We start from the raw sequence: 21260 nt of genomic DNA on the forward strand, positions 1-21260 counted from the left end.
CAGATGTTATTAAAGAGAGCAGGATGTGTTAACATGAGATTAAACACAGTTCATGTTCTGTGTACAGAGTCGTCTTAACACCTCAGTCTATATGTGTGAACACATCAACTCTGTACTTCATCAACACCGAGTAGAACAATGTGTCAAACTGTTAAACAAGAGCTAAAACACACTTATATGGATAACGTTTTAATTACGTGTATTTATTTCTGTCAGAGAACAGGAGTGTCTTCACAGATAAAAAGGCCCAAATGCAGGGATAACAAAATAGACAAATTTTATTAACAAAACAAATACAGGAAACAGGAACCAAAACACAGAAGCCCACCAAAAATGAGGACCTGACGCTAACTGCAATGTGGAGGAAATAAACACACATAATTAAAACAGAAAGTGTGAATAATCAAATTTCAATACTGTTATGTTGCAGCAGAAGTTTGTCCTTTATTCATAATAACCGTCATGTGGTTACAGAATTCACACAGAGTAAATATATTTAAATACGGACACGAGTTCTTCACATCCAAAGTGACATCATATGTTTTATATGTTTTTTTATGCAGTGAGACAAAATAAAACAATGTATTTGAGTAGCTTTAGGCTGGTTAACGTAGCTGTACTGTGATATATACATGTGCTTCATCCTGATCAGAGTCACAGTGAGTCAGGAGTCTATTCCAGCATCACTGTGTGCCAATCAGGACGTCATGCTGTGTTTGACTAAAGCTCAGAACTCAGAGGAAAAACAAAAAACTGGCACCTCAACTCAGAATTCCTACTCAGAGTCAGGAGGGTCTCTTCATCCCAGAGTTTATCATATTACTTCAGACCAACACCATCAGCACGATACATTATATATCCATGATCAGTAAACTTAGCTTGTTAAACACACTTTCATAGAGTGGTGTAGGGGCAATAAAATATATGGGGACTGGATGATAATTAGTAATAAACTATAATACCACACGCACACACTGAAAACAGTCTCAGGTTATATATATAAAATATGTGCACGTTGTGTTATGGATCAACATCATGGTAATGCCCTTCACAGAACCGGTGACTAAAGCCCCTGTGAACACAGCAATATTATTGGCTAAAAGTGACTGAACTGGTTCCATATTAATTTACTTTAAATTAACTCTATTTTTATATTTCTATTTCTAAAGCTACTTTGAGACAATGTCCATTGTTAAAAGCAGTACACAAATAAAATTGAGGTTAGGTTTGAATTGAGGACCTATAAGTTGCTCCATAGCTTTTGGTTCCAAAATTCCACTTGACTATATACAGCCTTTGAAAGGACATTATATATGATCACACTCTGGTGTCACCCAAATGAGGAGGAGTTCCCTTTTGAGTTTGGTTCCTCTAAGGGTTTCTTCCTCATATTTATTCTATATTTTTATGCTTTGTGTAAAATTGCTTTGAGACAATATCCATTGTTTATTTTTGATTCTTTCCCCTTTTTTCTTCATTTTATACCAAAATAACAAAAAGGTATACAAAACTAAACTCTATCCCCCTGTTATGCGGAAGCGGAGGCAGAAGCAGAAGTAGCAGTGAAAACAGTTTAATACAAACTCAAAGGCGAAGCCAAAACAAATACCCGCGGAGCAACGCAGGGATAATCTGGTGGTGCGCTCCGAAGGCGCGGCCTACTATGTCCTGAGAAGACGAGAGGCAGTCCATAAAAGAAAGTACACAGGCGCGTAGGAGAATCGCGGCACTGTGCTGGAAACGGGAGAACGTAATCCACTCGGTGACACTCCGGAAGCAGTACGGATAATAAAGGACGAGGAGAGTGTGTGACGGGAGTGTATATATAGGTGGTGTAATGAGTGTGTAAATGAGTGTCAGGTGTGTGTAGTCAGTATGCTGGCGGGAGCTCCTAGTAGGCGGGGCGCGCACGGGAGACGTAGCGGAGTGCTCCCTGACACCCCCAAACATAAACATAATCATACTGAACATAATGTACATGATCAGATGTCCATAAAGGAAAAGACATAATAATAATGATAATAATAAATAAACAACATGACGTGCATATGAATAATATTCCCCACGCGCTTTATAATACCTTTCATTTCCTCAACAAAAGGTAAGAAAGGTTACCAGATATTATCAAATGCCCCAGTAGACCTTCTTACTGTACATCTAATTTTCTCCAACTTAAGATGGTACATGACTTCCCTTATCCAGTGATTGAATGTCAGGGGAGTAGAAGCTTTCCATTTAATCAGTGTTACTCTTCCAGACAGAAGAGAACAGAAGACCAGTATCTTAATTATGTTGGCTTTGTAGAAGCCAACATTCTGATTTCCGTTATAAGCTTTTATTATTATTATTATTGTTATTATTATTATTATTATTAGACAAAAAATTATTTAAAAAAAATGCGGCCTAGGGCGTTCGAGCCACATGCACCAAATTCGGATATGTCGTAGACCCTGGTCTGAAGTTTGTTGCTTCTTTTTTTCCGAAGCAATCGGAATTCCGGCATTCCCGGTATGGAAGCTCAAAGTGGCCTTTTTTCCCATAGACTTCCATTATAAACTTTTGAGGTTTATAACTCGGCAAGTTTTCGAGCGATTTACACCGAACTCGGACAGGTTCTTTAGGACCTTACTCCGGACGAAGTTTTTATTTCGGACTTCCGACAGAATTCTCGGTTTTCCAGTAGTCGACGATCGAACATCCCATAGACTTGAATGGGGAATTCCGAAAATTCCTCTAAGCTCTGGAAATGTCCAAACCCTCAGTAGCCACTTTTTGCCAAAAGTATTGGCACCACACCGGATATTCTGGTGACGTCACGTGTAGCCACGCCCCCAAAACAAGCGAAATCAAAAATTTGCACAAAATAGACATGTGACATATCAAAACACTCAGCACATTGAGGGGAACTGGCCCATGGGTATTCTGGTCACGTCACGTGACGTCACGTGATGTCACATGTAGCTCCGCCCCAAAAACAAGCAAAATTAAAAATTTGCAAAACATGGACATGTGACATATCAAAACACTCAGCACAATGAGGGGAACTGCCCCACGGGTATTCTGGTCACGTCACGTGACGTCACGTGAGGTCACGTGTAGCCCCGCCCCCAAAACAAGCGAAATCAAACATTTGCACAACATGGACATGTGACATATCAAAACACTCAGCACAATGAGGGGAACTGCCCCACAGGTATTTTGGTCACGTCACATGCTCATGGCCGATCACCTCCAAAAGTATTGGTACCCTAGCGGTCCAGTAGCTTTCACAATCTTTCTGTCCACTCGCCTCCAAATCGCACCGGCCTTTGCAAATACTTGCACCGTAAAAGCCAACATCAAAGTTTGTCGTGACGTACTTTACAAATCTAGTTTTCCTTTCTTTTTTTTTTTCTTAATTTTTGCATTGTTTGAACAGACTAAACAATGCAATAAATGGGGATGGCTCTATACTGTACCACCTCTCTAAAAAGCCCAGAGAAGGTCTAGAACATGTGTTATGTACAGAACATATGCAGCAGAGCTGAGGGAGACTGCTGTCATCTATCATGTGGGATATGTCAGCTTTAATCTTAAAATGTCTGAATTTAGTCCAAATTGTATTATAGCATGTCTAAGGCAAATGGTAGATTAATAAATTCCCTGAATTATTTTATACCAGTTGTCCTTTGAATGGTTTGTCTACACCTGTCTCCATATTATTTTTGAGTAGATCTAAATATATTGAATAATACATGCTAAGTGCTTCATAGATCCTGCTTAGAGACTGTTTTTGGATTTACATTAAAGACGTTGGAGGGCAATATGAGAAATAATTAAAATTCAATACTACAAAGTTTCAAAGTACAGATTAAATCTGATTTGAAAACTTACTTTACCAACTGTTTAAAGGATGCAAAAGACAACATTAGGTTGTTGTTTTGCTATCAAGAAATTGTGAAACAAGCTTCCAAGTCCAAAATGCGACCTATGGAGTTGCAGGTGAGGGAAAGAGAAAGAGGATTCCTGTCTCATACTCCACCAACTGTGAGCGCCATGATGAGCCATGGCCTGAGCCACAGGAATCAAGTGCCAGGCTTGAAAATAAAGCCAGACATGAGCTGAATTTCTTCAGAGAGCAACTCTCTGGTCACGTGACCAGCTACCTTGAGAGTTCCACTAGTAAACATACAATGCAAAGAGTGTGTGATTTTTCCTTCATAAAAAAACATTGAAATGGTCCAAAGCACAAAAGAGTATTTCACAGGAAAAAGATACAAAAACTTGCAGAAAGAAACAAACAATGGGGTTACATTAATCAGTTTGACAGCTCAAACCAGTCCACTTGGCTAGCAAACAGAAGTATCCAGAATCTTAATGTTTATTGATATAGGACAGATTCTGGTAGACTGAGTCTGATTGGCTGGTGGTTGGGTCTAAACCCTCTAATACCTCATTTTCTTTTGTTTGAACAGAATGCAAATTTTGATAATTTTCATAATCTTCATTTGTCTGAAATGGAAAATAAAAATTATTAAAATGTTTGTAAGTAATTTGTTTGTGAAAGTAACATCTGAAACAAATCACTGGCCTGTACCTCTCTGGAAGATTGTGTCACTGTTCTAGAGCCTGAAGAGAGAAGAGATTGCTTTAAATCACATTCTCTAAAGACAATGAACAAAATCACAATCCATTCATTTCACATCCATAGTGTGGAGGAACTACTGTATATTTACATGTGTTAATGAATATCTTATCTACACTACGCATCTTTGAAGAATTGCTGTAATGCTTTTTATAATTTGTGTGACTTTTGATCAGTTGTTTTGTGGGTTCAGTGATATGCATACTACACGAGCGATTGCACATTACACCATGTTTCACATCTTTATCACACTTTCTCATAGAAATAGGCATGAGAAAGTTCATTCATGTCACTTTTGCTGCATTGGTTGTTTCTGCACTGATTGTAAAATAAAAAACATTAACACTTTAACATGTTGTGTGAATATAAATAAAATGTGCTTGTTTTGCAGTACCTTGGGTCTTTTTTTTACACTGTATCACTCCAGCTGACAGTTATAGTTGTGAATCCTGGAACAGAAACACACAATGTGTCACAATATTTTAAACTACATTCTGCCCATTTATTCTTAATTTACTTTGACAATTTTGTGCATTGTTTATCTTGACAATAGCATTACTCTCTTATTATATAGTTGATATGAAAATTGTTATAGAGTTGTAGCTTTGTAGTTCTCTCAGGTGATTGATCAGGAGTTTCAATCGCCTTTAAGGTGTAAATTGTGGGCAGAGCTTACTCATTACAAATTAATGTTCTCCCTTCAATTTCGGTTTGTAAGTATTGCTAAAACCTCATTGTAAATAAATGTCTAGTACTGTTTTGATCTATTTTACCAAACCTTATTTTAAATCTCACTTTTGGTTGACTGCAGATATGTGTTTCAAACCCATCTCTGTAGTCACCTTTACCATCATATGTGCTCTTGTTTACAGAGCAGAAGTCACATTTCCAGTACTGACTATAGGAAAACCATCAAAAACCTCAATTTGATCAAGACTGCATAGAATTGCATGAAAGATGGCCTGAATAACCTCAGTGGGAGTACTGTGAGCATCATCATCAAGCTACTGATGTCTTTACTAGATTTTTGACATATTAGCATCCACATTTTATTTTGCAGCACTGAACTGAAGTTTGAAAGAAAATGTATGATAAAACTCTCCTGTTTGAAACTTGTTCAGTTGTACTTTTTATCCAGTGTTGTATAAAGTACTAGAAAGCAATACTTGAGTAAAAGTACAAGTATCATACTAGAAAATGACTTTGGTAGAAGTGAAAGTCACCTTTTGGAATATTACTCAAGTAAAAGTCTTAAAGTATCTGATATTTACTGTACTTAAGTATCAAAAGTAATTTTCTGATATTTAATGTACTTAAGTATTTGAAGTAAAAGTAAAAAGTAAAATTTCAGTGGTTTTGGGTAGGCACAAGAGACACTTCATCCGATAGGAAGAATCTTTCATTCCAATGTACAGAAACATTTCTTGCAAATACGGTCAGGTGTGTACAACATTATCTTCTTCACCCTGTTTACCACTATCGTTGGGGTGGTTGTCTACGACAGGGGTGGCCAGTCCCTGGTCTACATTAACGGGAGGTCATCCAGCAGCTGCTTCCATGGCAGGCACTTATTTCCAGGGATTTCAGAGCAGCGTAACAGATATTGTGTTATTTTTGCGCCTTTTTTATAATCTAACCCTAACTCTAACCCTAACCATAATCATAGTTTTTGGTTGTTTATTTGTTTTCTAAAAAAAATTACCTGTATGACTGTTTTGTCCTTTGTAGTATGCTCTTTTTTTTTTTGAAAGAATGCATTTTTCCAAGGCCTCCAGAAACATGCCCATTTTATGTCGTGGTAAAGAAACCCCTGGAATTTAGTGAATGCCGTGCTTTTTTCCATGGCAGTTTCAGTTGTGCTTCTGCCTCCTTTTGGAAACATTACGCTGAAATAGAGCATGCGGAGCGTAATGAAATCTAGGAGCAATGATTAGCCAAATCTCCCTTATTGCAGTCACACATTTCTTCTGATTTTAGTTTGTAGTAACGAGTAACGAAGATGCTTAGTGGAAATATAGCGGAGTAAAAGTATATATTTTATCTAGGAAATGTAGTGGAGTAAAAGTGAAAGTTGACATAAATTTAAATAGCGAAGTAAAGTACAGATACGTGACATTTCTACTCCGTTCGATTACAATACTGCTTTTAGGTACACAATGTTTAAATATTCACAAAACAGAAAAAACTTTGCAATGTTGAACACATCACAGAATTAGTCTATTATGTCTATACTTACAAGTTTGCAGTACAATATGAAACAAAATAGGCATTAAACCTCAAACAACCATTCAATACAAATAAACACTTCACTTATAAAAGTCCAGTTTCTAGATTGGTAGAAAACAGTCCCATATTTCGGAAATACCCAATTGTCTATGTACCTACGAGTTGTTATGATACAACAGTTCAGCCCTACCATCATGTTGTATGGCACAATCTGGTAATGAAATGATCCATTTGTGAAGAAAAGTCCACAATCGACTCACTCTGTCATCCAGATAAGTTATTTCTTCTGTTTCTCAATATTAAGCTTAAAATTCTTCAGTACTTCAACAGTTCTCAAGACTCAGTGAAAGGCTTGCCATCTTGTTCCATGCATGAATCTCAGTCCAGGTCACTTGTTCCAGGAAAGAAAAAACCTCAAAATGACTCAAATTTCAAATTGGGATAAAAATGAATGAATTAACAAAAATGTAGATCTTTTCTAAATTAATTAAAATCAGATTTTCTTCATTAGGAAAAATAAAATCTTGCTGAATATCATCCAGTGCTGACTCATTGATCTTTCTTTGCTCATGTATCACACTGATTATATTACAGTTTTTTTTCAGTCGCTAACAAGCGTTTATCCAAACAGTTGTCACATTTGCAAAACTCTAAACACAATTGGCACAGCATCAGTCTTTTGTGGCTAAACCATTCACATATTTCATGTCATTTTCACACAATATGCAATCAGTGAACACATTTCCACAATGCTTACATTTTCTTAACAGACAAGCTATACCTCCCAACAAAATTATGGATTGTTTTTGTAGTATTCACGAATGTTAACACACAACATCCCACAATAGCAAAAACAATATTCCCAACCTTAGATACAGTATAAAAAACTCTGCTTCTGCAATGATATCAGTTCAAAAACAATATATATCAGCTGATAATAAACAAACAATTGAATAATTCAGAAACAGATGATTTATGTTGGGTGAATTGGGCCAACCACAGCTGATTCCAGTCTGGCTTAGACTCAGTGGCAGGGGTTATTTTTTTCTATTACTATAAAATGAGGACTTTGAGGAGTGATGTTTTTGGAAACAGAAACAGAAAAAGACAAAGACTGTAATGTCTGGACGTGGAAGAGGAAGAGCAAGGGGCCCAGGGAGAAGACCAGCTCCAGTGAGAGATGCAGGGCCAGGGAGAGGTGCAGTGAGAGGTGCAGTGAGAGGTGCAGGTGCAGGAAAAGGAGCAGGCCCAAGGAGAGGGCAAGGTAGAGGTGTAAGAATGCGTTGTGGTGGCATTCCAAGGGCTGCAAGAACAGTAGTCAGAGATGAAATTCGTGCCACTATCATTGACCATGTAATCAACCACGGGCTCTCACTAAGAGAGGCTGGTGAAAGAGTGCAACCCAATTTGCGGCGGTCAAAGGTTGCCTCCATTACTCGCATCTTTCAACAAACCAACAGGTAAGTATTGCATTTTTTCTGCATGGAGGTGGAAGGTTTATGACCATCAGCCACATGACCAGATGTCCCTCCTTGAAGCCATGGATGCTGGTTGCAGGGACATCACAGTTCAAGATTGCCAAGGGTGGATCCGACATACCAAGCGGTTAATTTTGTGCTATTTTTAGTTCCCCTCTTCTTCACTGCTGCGTCAGTGCTGACGCTATGGGAATGCTTCTTTGAGGAAGTTGTGTCTGAAGCTCTGTGTGCACACTCAGAAAGGACACGTGACGGAGTAATTACTCGCCAGTAAGTCCATATAAGGGCATCTACGTCACGCTGCTCCAGCTTTCTTTGTCTTCAGGAAGCGCTCTGTGTATGTGTGTCGTTTGTCTGTCTGTCAAGTGCAGGGAAAGAAAAAAAATAGGGAAAGACTAGGCAAAATGTTGCAGTCTAAGCACTTTAAGATATGCGTGCATCCGTGCCCCCGCTTTATCACGGCGGGCAACGCGCATTCTCTTTGTGTGGTGTGTTTGGGAGAGGAGCATGCCCGGTCGGCTCTCGAGGGAGCCGGCTGTGTGCATTGTGAGGGATTCCCTCTCCGCACGCTCCAATCCTGCCTGGCTGTGTTTTCAGCTTCGGCTGCGCCTCGTGGTTCGGGTCCTGCATCTGCCGAGGCAGCGCGGCAGCTTCAATCATGGGGTTCCCAGGTTGAGTTAGCGGAGGCGGAGCAAGAGACGGGTGTTCCCCTTTCTCTTGCCCTCTCCCCTGACTTCGATCGCTCGGTTTCGCGTTCGGGAGCTCGCGCTGCGATTTCTCCCAACCCGGAAGAGAGCATGCTGCTTTCCGCATCCGGCTCTGAGGAGCTCGATGTCGAAGGGGAGGGGCTTTCCACCTCGGAACGGCCGACGCAATCAGTCACGTTCGAGGAGCTCCTCGAGGTAATAACTCGGGCTGTTGAGAAGCTGAATTTAGATTGGCCTGAGGAGGTAGTTGGTGTCGCCCATTCTAAGCTGGACGACCGCTTTCTTACTTCAGGCCGTCAGCCATATGCACGCAGGCGTCTGCCATTTCTTCCAGACCTCCATACTGAGGTATCGAGGTCTTGGAAAAATCCCTTTTCGGCACGTGTATTTTCTCCAGCCATATCAGACTATTCAGCCATTATGGGGCTTGAAGACCATGGGTATAGAACGATGCCGAAGGTTGAAGAGACGCTGGCCAGTTATCTCTCCCCTGCATCGCCCGCATGGAGGAAACCTGCCCTTCCATCCAATCCTTGTAGGACCACTTCAACCCTTGTGGGTAAGGCCTATAAGGCAGCAGGACAAATAGGTGCGGCCCTGCACACCATTTTGGTTTTGCAGGCCGACCAGGCTGACCTGCTGGCAGAGCTTGATGGCGGCGAGGGGTTGGGACCACAGGTGGTGTCTGAGCTCCGCCGAGCCACTGACCTTGTGCTTCATGCCACAAAGCAGATGGCCCGCTCCATAGGTTATTTAATGGCTGCTCTGGTTGCCACAGAGAAGCACTTGTGGCTTAATTTGACGGGCATAAGGGAGAAGGATAAGTCCTTTCTCCTGGACACCCTGGTTTCACCTCAGGGCTTTTTAGGCGATGCAGTGAGTACAGTCGTCGACAGGCACCAGGAGGTGAAACGCCAGTTGGTGGCGTTCAAGGAGTTTCTCCCTCGCCACTGGGAGCAGACTGGGCCATCATCCAGCCGCACCCAACCCCCTTCTAGCTCACTCAGGGCAATTAAAAGGGTAAGTGTGGTGATCCATGCCTCCCCGTCTAAGACTAGGGAGGCCGGTCAGTGTACCCGGGCCCAGACCCGTCTGGTGAGAGGGGACTTTAGTTCTGTCATCTCAGCCAAACAGGCTACAAAGGAGTCTTATGCCTGAGGGCTAGGGCTCCTAGGAGCGTTCTATTCAGGAATGCTAGCCCTACTGCCCGCCCTGCTGCTATTGCCGTTTCAGTGGGTAGTAGGGCCTGTGCCTGCTCCCCTTGCACGGGTCTCCCTGGGTTAGTATCTGCCAGTGCACTGTTTCAGCGAGGTTGAAACAACTGTCAGACAACCAGGCAGCATGGAAATTTCTGCCAGGGGTGTCTCAGTGAGTCCTGGATACTGTAGAAAAAGGGTACAAGATCCAGTTTTCCACCCGTCCACTGCGCTTCCAGGGTGTGTTGACCACGATCATGGGCGGGAACCAGGTGGTGTTCCTCCAAGAGGAACTTCTGAGGAAAGGGGCCATAGAACATGTTCCCCTCCCAGAGCGGGACTCCGGCTTTTACAGCCGATATTTTGTTGTTCCCAAGAAGGACGGGGAGGCTGCATCCGATTCTGGACCTGCGGGCTCTGAACTGTACTCTGAAGACTTACAAGTTCAAGATGCTCATGCTCAAGATGATCGTGTCCCAGATCAGATCCGAGGACTGGTTTGTCACGATCGACCTCAAGGATGCTTATTTCCACATAAGCATTCTGCCGGAGCACAGGAAGTTCCTCAGGTTTGCTTTCGGGCCGAAACGTACCAGTATCGTGTCCTTCCTTTTGGCCTAGCCCTTTCACCACGCACGTTCACGAAGTGCATGGATGCTGCCCTGGCACCATTGTGTCTCCAGGGCATCCGTGTACTGAACTACCTGGACGACTGGCTCATTCTGGCCCAGTTGGAAGCTATGGCAGCCAGGCATCGAGATGCTGTGCTTGACCACATGAGGTCTTTAGGAAAGTGTCTGCTTTCTCCTTCTCAGAGAACCACCTTCTGGGGGTAGTTTGGGACTCCACCACGATGCGGGCAAATCTGTCACCCACTGGGGTGGCTTCCATTTTGTCAAGCTATTCGGCTAGCTCGAGGACTCTCTGTTCCCGAGGCACAGAGGGTGCTCAGCCTCATGTCAGCAGCAGCCAACGTTATCCCTCTACATGAGGCCATTCCAGCTCTGGCTCAGGGTTGTGGCATTGAAACACTTTCTCCCACACCTCAGAGACTGCCCTGTCGTAGTTCGGACAGACAGCACCATGTTGCTGTCCTAAATCAATCATCAGGTCTGCGTTCACGCCCCCGGTTCAGGTTGACGCGGCAGATTCTGCTCTGGGCAGAGACCAGGTTTCTTTTGCTGAGAGCGGCATTCATTCCCCGGACATGGAATATTGTCTGTGGCTTTCTGCCCCTGGTAGGGTCTCCCAAGGCAATCAGGTCCTGGATGACAAGCCAGACAAATACTCCCTTATGAAGAATCCGAAATCAAGGTGCGTGATGTAGCCCGGTATGACACAACCGGGGCCCCATCCTGGAGCCAGGCCCGGGGTTGGGGCTCGCATGCGAGTGCCTGGTGGCCAGGTCTTACCCCATGGGGCCCAGATGGGCTCAGTCCGAAAGAGCGACGTGGGGCCAATCTCCAGTGGGCCCACCACCTGCAGGAGGAACCATAAGGGGCCGGTGCATTGTGGATTGGGTGGCAGCCAAAGGCGGGGGCCTCAGCAACCCAATCCCCGGACACGGAATCCGGCTCTAGGGACCACGCTTGGGGGAAGGACCCTGAGCTGGTGCGGGAAATTGAGAGATACCGACCAGAAATAGTTGGGCTTGCCTCCACGCACAGCTTGGGCTCTGGAAACCAACTCCTCGAGAGAGGCTGGACTCTTTACTACTCTGGAGTTGCACGCGGTGAGAAGCAGCAGGCCGGTGTGGGCTTACTCATAGCCACCCAACTCAGCTGCCATGTGTTGGAGTTCACCCCGGTTCACATAGGTATCTCACTGTTATTCGCGCTTACGGGCCAAATGACAATATAGAGTACACGACCTTCTTGGTGTCTCTGGGAGGGGGCTGGAAAGTGCTCCAACCGGGGACTTCGTTATTCTACTGGGGGACTTCAACGCTCATGTGGGTAGAGACAGTGACACATGGAGGGGCGTGATTGGGAGGAACGGCCCCCCCGACCTGAACCCGAGTGGTGTTCTGTTATTGGACTTCTGTGCTAGTCACAGTTTGTCCATAACAAACACCAGGTTCAAGCATAAGGGTGTCCATCAGTGCACGTGGCACCAGGACAACGTAGGTCGGAGGTCAATGATCAACTTTGTGGTTGTTTCATCTGACCGCTGGCCATATGTATTAGACACTCGGGTAAAGATAAGGGCAGAGCTGTCAACTGATCACCACCTGGTGGTGAGTTGGATGCAATGTCAGGGGAGGAAGTTGGACAGACTTGGCAGACCCAAACGTACTGTGAGGGTCTGCTGGGAACTTTTGGCAGAGTCTCCTGTCAGAGAGATCTTCAACTCCCACCTCCGGCAGAGCTTCAACCAGATCCTGAGGGAGGTTGGAGACATTGAGTCCGAGTGGACCATGTTCTCCACTTCCATTGTCGACGCGGCTGCTCAGAGCTGTGGCATTAAGGTCTCCGGTGCCTGTCGTGGCAGCAATCCCCGAACCCGGTGGTGGACCCTGGATGTAAGGGATGCCATCAAGCTGAAGAAGGAGTCCTATCGAACCTGGTTGGCTCGGGCGACTCCGGAGGCGGCTGATAGGTACTGGATGGCCAAGCGAGCTTCAGACCGGGTGGTTGCGGAGGCAAAAACTCGGATCTGGGAGGAGTTCAGTGAGGCCATGGAGAAGGACTATTGGTCGGCCTCGAAGAAATTCTGGCAAACCGTCCGGCACCTCAGGAAGGGGAAGCTGTTTTACAGTGGGAGTGGGAATCTGCTGACTTCTCCTGGGAACATTCTCGGACGGTGGAAGGAGTACATTGAGGTTCTCCTGAACCCCACCGACATGTCTTCCACTGAGGAAGCAGAGGCCGAGGTCCCCCAAGCTGAGGTCACTGAGGTAGTTGAGCAGCTCCTCTGTGTCAAGGCACCGGGGTGGATGAGATCCGCCCTGAGTACCTCAAGTCTCTGGATGTTGTGGGGCTGTCTTGGTTGACACGCCTCTGCAACATCGCCTGGCGGTTGGGGACAGTGCCTCTGGACTGGCAGACTGGGGTGGTGGTCCCTCTGTTTAAGAAGGGGGACCGGAGTATGAGTTCCAACTACAGGGGATCACACTACTCAGCCTCCCCGGAAAAGTCTATGCCAGGGTACTGGAGAGGAGAATTGGGCCGATAGTCGAACCTCGGATTCAGGAGGAACAATGCGGGTTTCGTCCCGGTCGTGGAACACTGGACCATCTCTATACCCTCGCCAGGGTGCTGGAGGGTTCATGGGAGTTTGCCCAACCAGTCCACATGTGCTTTGTGGATTTGGAGAAGGCATTTGACTGTGTCCCTCGTGGTGACCTGTGGGGGGTGCTCTGGGAGTATGGGGTCCGGGGTCCTCTGCTAAGGGCTGTCCGGTCCTTATATGACCGGAGCAGGAGTTTGGTTCGCATTGCAGTAAGTCAGACTTGTTCCCGGTGCATGTTGGACTCCGGCAGGGCTGTCCTTTGTCACCGGTCCTGTTCAATATTTATATGGACAGGATTTCTAGGCTCAGTCGGGGGCCGGAGGGAGTCCGGTTTGGGGACCACGGGATTTCATCTCTGCTTTTTGCAGATTAAGTTGTCCTGCTGGCTTCATCAAATCAGGACCTCCAGCATGCACTGGGATGGTTTGCAGCCAAGTGTGAAGCGGCGGCTATGAGAATCAGCACCTCCAAGTCCGAGGCCATGGTTCTCAGCTGGAAAAGCGTGGCTTGTCCCCTTCAGGTTATGAGCACTGAGGGTTGACTTTTTTGTTTTTCAAGAGAGCCTTCATATAACATACTCAGCAAATCTTATCTTTTAACACACAAGCAATATTATTACATACATGTTTTGAAAGTAAAGAAAGAAAAATTATATAAAGAAATAAAGAAAACTTAATCACTTTTATATTCTTGATCTTGATTCATTCTTCATTTCTGTCACGGTACGGAGTCTGATTAATTTTCATCCATTGATTTCTTCATTCCTCAAGCTTCATATTCTTTATTTTATTCAACAGGTGTTTTATTTCTTCTGCTACCTTTTCTATTCTCTTCCTTTTTTCTTCTCTGTCTTTTTCTCCTATCTACTTTTCTGGTATTTGTAGCCATAATCTCACTTTTCTTTTGTATGGGAATATGAGAGCATGGTTTTGAAGTTGGATAGCATTGATGAGGTTCATCCAATGAGCATGAAGTTAACCATTCATTTCCATTATCATCCATTCTACCTACCATTCTCACAACACTTATCATCTAGACCCATGCAGTGTTAATACCATTACTGAGACACCAGCAGATCCCTCAAATCCTCCAGCAGATCCCTCAGATCCTCCAGCAGATCCCTCAGATCTTGCAGCATATCCAGCTCAGAGCCTTGAGAACACCTTGATTTCACACAGTTCTGAAGTCAAAACTGCTTCTCGCTCTGCAACACAGGAGACAAATGATACAGAATGATTTCTCTGTCAATCACCTGTCCTGAATCCTGACTCCTGATTACTTTTATTATAGATGTGAAGTACAAGTTGTTGTTAGTAAAATAATCATGTGTGTTAGATATGTATGTTTTACTGTAATTCCATGTCATCTGACTGTTTTATAGCAGAGATGTCTTACTGTAGTTTTATTATATGAAATTATGATATCAATAGCAATAATTAAACCTGTACAATACTAATGTGTATAATGTGTAATCTATATCATTGTGCTACACTTAAATAAGAAAACTATTAGCTGTTTTTTTTGCAGAGATTCAGGGATGAATAAACTGCAACAGCTCATGTTTACAGTGTGGCTCTTATATAGTGTCTTATATTTAAATTTATATTTACATCATTTATTAGATGCTTTTAATCAGTTCAACTGACTGAAGTGCTTTACAGTCTTTATTAATAACACATGCTCCTGCTAGTCTGGTACTGAACGAGAAGAAAGGAAGATGAAGATGAAGTAAGTCTTTAGTGTTTGTTTAAACTCAATTAGCTTTAGCAGCTTAGACGTTGTTTGTGCAGATGGTAAATGGTCAGGGCAAGCTGGGATTTTCAGCAGGTTTTTTTTTTTTTTTTAGGTTTGACATAATTACAGGAACCTCAGCCTTCATTGTTTAATGTTCTGTCTAATTAAATTATTTAATATTCCCAGGTTACACAGATGCTGTTGTAAAAGTGTACAATTGATTTAATTGAATGAAAACCAATCTAAAACAATCAAAACCAAATACAGAAATAACAAAAAAAAAAAATACATATATAAAGTTGTATATAAAATTGCTCAACAAAAGTCCATAATCAAAAGGGATTTACATATAAATAAACATTTACATATTCAGAATAGGATGCTCATATAAAAAATGTCATGTTCAAAAATGTTCAATTTTAAAAATATATTAAAATATAAGATGGCTTACATTTTGCCTGTTGTGCTGTTGTCAGGATTGTTGTGATAAACATGAATCAACACATTCTGAAAAATCAGATTTGAGAAATAAATAGTACAGCGACATAAAGAATGGACTTTATCCTTCAAGTTGGCAGTTATTAGGCCCATCAGTAAGAAACCTAATTTAGATCCCAATGAACTATCACATTATATATACACAGTTATATATCTCATCAACACCAAATGAACTGAGTGCGTTAAACAGATAAAAGATTGGATGGCACGTAATTTTTGTTGTTAAACTCTGATAAGACAGAAATACTACTTTTTGGTCCAAAAACCAGTACACAGTTGATGTACTGTTACTATTAGCTCGACAGTGAAAGACCTGGTGTTTATTAGACAGTAAGGTCTTTAAAATCATATCACCATATTACAAACACAGCTTTCTTCCACCTTGGAAATATTGCCAAGTTGAGAAACATCCTGTCTGTATCTGATGCTGAGAAGCTAGTTCATACATTCATGACCTCTAGATTGGACTATTGTAATGCATTACTAGGTGGTTGTCCTGCGTCTTTAATAAATAGGTTACAGTTAATCCAAAATGCAGCTGCCAGAGTTCTCACTACGACAAGAAAGTATGACCATATAACCCCAATTTTATCATCTCTACACTGGCTAACTGTTAAGTTTAGAATTCATTACAAACTGCTGCTACTTATGTCACGTATTACGTTATTTTCGTTTTTAGCTCCCAAACTTTGGAATAGTCTTCCTGATAGTGTTCAGGGCTCAGACAGAATAGCACTGACTGCTGAGGGTAACTGAGCTGTGGAGTAGAAGTCCTGATCAGGAGAATCTGATGGGTTTTGTGCTGTAGAATAAACAGTTGTCGGTAATTCAGTGTTGTAGTAAATGGTTTCAGAACCGTCAGGGAGGTTTGTGGATAACTGAGCAGTGCAGTAAATTGTGTTAGAAAGAGATCTGCTGTCTTTAACCTCCTCGTAGTCACAGACTGGTGCTGGAAGCTGAGCACAAGAAGGAAAAGAAACAATTATATTCAATTTAGGTACAAAAAACAAAACAAAACAAACAAGCAAACAAAAAAACATGCAAAAAAAAAAAAGCTCTTGGAAACAGCTCAAACAGATTAAAGTCTTAAATATGGTCTAAAATCTGCATATATTTCATTTTAATTAATTTAAATTCCAGATGTTTTAAATCCACATCTTTATAATTGTAGTGTCTGGTACAGGTCATTTAGATTTCATGTCCCAGGCAACCTAAACCTCGGCATCTACTCTTTAATCAACCGATGAGCAACCCAGTTTTACACACACACAACTGGCTCCAGAATGCCTGGAGCCTACACAAAGACCAGATAACCCCATGCCGCTTCTCTGATTGAACTCATAGGGGTCCTCAACCAGAACACACACACACACACACACACACACACACACACACACACACACACACACACACACACACACACATATACATACACAATAATCAGTTACACTTTGATTACTGATCTGTGTATGTAATGTACCACTTCCGTTATACCGTCATTCCCCTTCACGTTTAGTAGCCAAATGACCACAAAATTATCGGTTGCTCATTTTTCAAACAATGGTGTATTTTATTTGAGCACTAAAGGCGCCATACCATCTTAATACACCTTGGATAAAACTTTAAAGTCATCTAAAAGTTTTATAGCTAATCCACACCCACAGACACCTGAAACAAAGGGAGTTTTTCCATCTGAAATAATATGTTAAGTTTAGAATTGATTACAAACTGCTGCTACTTATGTCACGTATTACGTTATTTTCGTTTTTTAGCTCCCAAACTTTGGAATAGTCTTCCTGATAGTGGCCGTAATATTGTCTATCTCCCCAAAGATGGGTGGAGTTCGGGACCTTTAAAATGTCACAAACACCACCAATCCTGGGTCAGACATTCGGAACAGCTTGGAGACGACTCCATCTCCCTTCAAAGAACTTCCAGCAAGCTTCACTTCCAAGAATGACAACTGCTCTGATCTTCAGGAGAACTTGGAAGAACGTCTGACCCCACCCTAACTGACTCCTCAGAGATTTCTCTGTTGCATCCGGACTCTTGTTTAGTAAGCCAATGCAGGTAACCATTTCATTTCCCAACCAATTTAGATGCGTATTATGAACCTTGTATTGAGTCTTAAGGTGAATTTAAGTTTCTGTGATGATTTCATAGTTAGGGTGTGATTAATTTTGAAGTTTAAGCTTGCCATTCCTTTCCTTCCCTTCTAATTTCTGCTTTTCCAGTCTCTTGCTCCCTTTCCCCAATTTCAATTTATTTTGTGTATTTTATTTTTATCTTTGTTTTCTCTATTTATTTATTTTGTTTGTTTGTGTAGTTAGTTTTATGTTGTGTTTGTCTCATTCATTAAATGCCATATTTTTACGATATTTTTAAGTGATTGTCTCTGAGTATCGCTCACAAACTTAAGGTAACTGCAACATCTGGTCTGAACTGCATGCTCTATTAAGATAATGTAATTTAAATTACGGTATAAAGTAAAAGGGAAGTGAAACTTTCTTGGCCGGGAAGATACCTCCTTCATAGAATTAATAAAGATTACACGGCCTGTTCGGCGGACGGACAGACCAAATTAGTGTAACCTTAATTCCATTACCGTCAATTTCAACTTAGGTTAAAATATTTAGGAGTCACTATGACATGTTATAGTTACTTATAAATATTTACCTTGCTTTGCGAGATCGCTACATAATGTTTAATACTTTATCAGCATTCTGAAGTAAAGAATTCACGTGACAGATAACATATCACGTTTACATATAAAATGGTACTAATATATTTTGGCTTAATGAAACTGATTCATATGTACAACATTTGGCTGATTTAATGGATAATATTATGGGTTTTTTTCTAATTAAATCACTCATTCTCACTCACTCACTCATTTTTTACCGCTTTATCCGAACTACCTCGGGTCACGGGGAGCCTGTGCCTATCTCAGGCATCATCGGGCATCAAGGCAGGATACACCCTGGACGGAGTCTAATTAAATCAGTGCTTTCATAATTGTTTATTATCAAAATATTTGTGGTCATTGTGAAAAACTGAATTCAATAACCTTTACATCTGAATCTTTATCCTTGTGCTGTATTACTGTATACTGCATGCAAGATTAATATAAACCCAGATCGTGACTGTTTAAAGACGTGTTCACTCACTGGGCACTTTATAGCAATGCCAGACCATCATTGAGTAGTATTAGCACATTCATGTAGTTATCTAATCAGCCAATCATATGGCTGCAGCACACTGCCAAAGGTCACACAGATACAGGTGAAGAGCTTCAGTTAATGTTCATATCAACCGCACAGAAATTCCCTCCTGTCAGTGAGTCCTGTTCTGGGTTGTAAAGAGTGAAACCCACTGAGGTCTTCTGCAGATGTAGCCTATACAAGGTTCAATGTTTTATACATTACACCCAGCAGGTGGTGAAATACTTAAAACAGCCTGTGTGATGTCAACAACAGTTAAGGTAACAGACATCAGACATTTTCCTTCCTTCTGATTTACATTTACGACATTTGGCAGAGGCCCTTATCCAGAGCAATGCAGGTTTAACTCATACAACCAAAGGTAAAGAGTTTTGCTCAAGGGCCAAGCAGTAGCAGCTTGGGGGTCACCTTCCAATCAGTAGACCATCACCTTAGCCACTGAGCTACCACTTTACCATTCTGATGTTTGATATGAACATTAACTGAAGCTCTTAACCCTCCATCTCCATGGCTTTATGTATTGTGCTAATGCGTGAATGTGCAGGCGTTCTTAATAATGTGGACATCAAGCATGTGTGTGTGTGTGTGTGTTTATGTAAGGGGCAGGCAGTCACAACCTTAGTCTGCCAGAAAGGGGCGGCAGAGAGCTGTGTGAGAGCGCTAGACTTTCATCTGTGCTCGTTTGGCAGTGTCTTGTCTTCTCGGTATAGCCACACTCTTGGGCACCAAAACTTTAATTTCTTAGTTAACTTTCTGTAGTGAGCAGTCAAAGGTTTCTCCTCTGCAGTCCTAACTTCTTGTTCTTGTTCCCACGAGCTCCACTTGAGTTCAGTCCTTCTGCTAACACACTAGTAACACACATGTTCTAACCTAAGTTGTGGTTCACTCAGTTTGTTCAGGTCTCTTGTACACTGATGCCTGGGTTCGAATGTGGTGTGAGTGAATTAATTATTATAGATCTCACAGCCAATTCCTCAACTAGAACATAATCAGGGTTTTAACTTTAAGTCCTTTTAACCTTAAAGATTATGTACAAATTTCATCTTTGCGTAATGTTTGGTTTTGTGCAATCCATCATGTGACCCCATCATTAGTTCTGTGGTTTTGTTGAAATCAGCTTTTAGAAAAACACAACTCACCACATGGGGGTTTGTGAAGCTTTTTAAGGATTGGGATGAAGATGAGGCTGAAAGTTGGGAAAAAATACAAGCAACCACATTACGATATGTGAAAAAAATTACAATTATAAAAGCAAATAATATAAATAAATAAATGAATACAGTTTGTAAAGGGTGCTTGTCTCTATGGACCTCATGCATGTACATTTCTCTCTACTTGGAGGATTAATGTCTCTGGAGACTCATTTAATTTATTCTTATTTACTAATTAAATGTTAATAAATGCCCTGATTAATAGTGTTAAGGTGTTTACAAACACAGTAGAAGTTAAACACATCACCAAATATGCATTTTAAAAATTATAATATTATGTAGAGAAAAATAAATTGTTCCAATTTTTCTGAGTGTGGAGTTTCCTGATCCACCAAATTTGTCAGTATTATGAAAATCGGGTCTAAAAGCATTTAGTCACCTTTAAAAGTCATGTGATGTGTAGTTTCTACAGGAAGTGTATTGTGTGTGTGTGTGTGTGTGTGTGTGGGTGTGTGTGTGTATTTATATTATACACATAAGTTATAAAAGCAAATAATATAAATAAATAAATGAATACAGTTTGTAAAGGGTGCTTGTCTCTATGGACCTCATGCATGTACATTTCTCTCTACTTGGAGTGTGTGTGTGTGTGTGTGTGTGTGTGTGTGTATTTATATTACACACATAAGTACAACCTCAGTGTTGTGCATAACATTCACTGTGTTCACCTTTCATGAGTTAATTCTGACTTTATTAAGACATTAAGTAGTTGTGTGAATGGAATACATTACCTTGGTTCTTCTTTTTCCACTGTATCAGTCCAGTAAATAAAAGGGCAATGAGAAGCAGCACGAGAACAACAGACACGGCAGTGATGACAGGTAAAGTTTGGAAACCTGGAAGAAAACAGAACAATTAAACTTTAGGTTTGTGTCTATGGGAGTGTGTGTATATGTGTGTGAGTGCATGTGTGTGTATGTGCGTGTGTGTGTGTGTGTGTGTGTGTGTGTGTGTGTGTGTGTGTGTGTGTGTGTGTGTGTGTGTGTGTGTGTGTGACTGAGTGTGTGAAAGTGTAACTGTGGCGTTCAGACTGGATTTCTAACTTGATGTTTCTGAAACTGGAATATTTAGTCATATAGGAATTAAAGTCTGTATTCTTTCATGCTGATAAAAGCTTTGGCTGAAAAAATCCTG

The 21260-nt window shown here is 41.8% G+C and overlaps 1 protein-coding gene and 1 long non-coding RNA gene across 2 annotated transcripts in view; both read right to left on the minus strand.

Moving 5' to 3' along the window:
- LOC113643844 (mucin-6-like) overlaps positions 1-21260 on the minus strand; it is a 193561-nt gene that overhangs the window by 10767 nt on the left and 161534 nt on the right. The window lies entirely within an intron of this gene.
- LOC125139460 lies at positions 4352-16220 on the minus strand. The gene is made up of 5 exons (XR_007138512.1): positions 15648-16220; positions 14518-14666; positions 5019-5073; positions 4577-4608; positions 4352-4491 (listed from the first exon to the last, which is right to left on the minus strand). It is a non-coding gene; the product is annotated as an uncharacterized LOC125139460 (long non-coding RNA).

Source organism: Tachysurus fulvidraco, chromosome 18, assembly GCF_022655615.1.
Source record: "Tachysurus fulvidraco isolate hzauxx_2018 chromosome 18, HZAU_PFXX_2.0, whole genome shotgun sequence".
Lineage (NCBI taxonomy): Eukaryota > Metazoa > Chordata > Actinopteri > Siluriformes > Bagridae > Tachysurus > Tachysurus fulvidraco.